Source organism: Zea mays, chromosome 6, assembly GCF_902167145.1.
Source record: "Zea mays cultivar B73 chromosome 6, Zm-B73-REFERENCE-NAM-5.0, whole genome shotgun sequence".
Taxonomy (NCBI): Eukaryota; Viridiplantae; Streptophyta; class Magnoliopsida; order Poales; family Poaceae; genus Zea; species Zea mays.
In genome coordinates this window covers 148,141,650-148,142,726 of record NC_050101.1, presented here as the reverse complement: position 1 = coordinate 148,142,726, position 1,077 = coordinate 148,141,650, and the positions used below count along the sequence as shown (strand labels likewise).

The 1,077-nt window shown below is 38.7% G+C and overlaps 1 pseudogene across 1 annotated transcript; it reads left to right on the top strand.

Annotated features, from left to right (window-relative positions):
• Window positions 1-314: 314 nt before the first annotated feature.
• Window positions 315-850, top strand: LOC115072889 (LOC103652718-like pseudogene; annotated as a pseudogene). Its single transcript, NR_163843.1, has 3 exons — window positions 315-488; window positions 632-736; window positions 811-850. The product of NR_163843.1 is annotated as a protein-like pseudogene (transcript).
• The last annotated feature ends 227 nt before the right edge of the window (window positions 851-1,077 follow it).

Below are 1,077 nucleotides of genomic sequence, written 5' to 3'. Positions count from 1 at the left end.
GGTGAGCTAGATGTTTGGAGAGGTAAAACTGGTGCTTACTAATCAATTATTGTCACCACTATTGTGAATAACATTGCACTGAGCTTTAATCATGATTTAGTAATGAAGTCTATGTTTCAAGTATAGAGTTGCAATCATATGATGTGCTCTCTTTTTTCCAAACCAACAAGACATTAATGAGATTCATGAACTGATTGTGCTGCTATCGTATTCCTTTGGCACAGATGATTGGTGTATGGGCAATGTGCCTCTAGGAGCAAATGGGAAAGGCAACACAGATGATTTATAAATATGTACAAGGCTGAGTTATTTATTTTTTCCTTGCATTGCTGTTATTTTCCATTTCCCACACCTGGGGTTCTCATGTTACCTCCAATTATAGCAAAAGTTTGCTAAGATGGGTGAAGTGCTTCTTGCAGGCACATCCTGGAGGTTTTCTTTTCACGAAGTTTGCCAGTAGTAGCCAGACTCTTTTTGACCTTTTCCCGATAAAAAGTCCTTATCTTACTCTTTATTCTTGGTTTTTTTTGTATGTACATGTTTAAAATTTTGGTAATTTGATGAACCATGATATTGACTTTATTTCCCTGATTTGCACTGTTTTAATTTAATATGATTTTTGAAAATGCAGGATAGCTTTGGTAGCAGGTTGCATGAAAGAAGCAAAGAAAGTCCGAAAACAATGAAACATCTAAATAAACTTTTCCCAAACAAAATTTTGATCTAGCTTCCACAGGTGATTATATCTATTGTCACACTCATTTGGTTGTTATTAATAATATTTTCTGACCTAAAGAATTTAATTTACAGGATGAAGCCCTACTTACAGATTGGAAGCAGCAGTTGGAAGCAGCTCGCACAACAAGTGGATCTCAGCGCTAGGCAGGTGGAAGCGTGGTTCCAGAACACACATGTTCAGATAACACACATGTTCATGCTCATGCTGACCCCACATAGGTTCATATCGTCTTCTGCGTGTATGTAGTTGTTTCTTCTTCAATTCTCTTTGTGGAGGTTCTTGGGCAGCTCAGACACCAGCTCGTCGTCGAGCTCCCCGAGGCTTGCCACCGCGCTGCT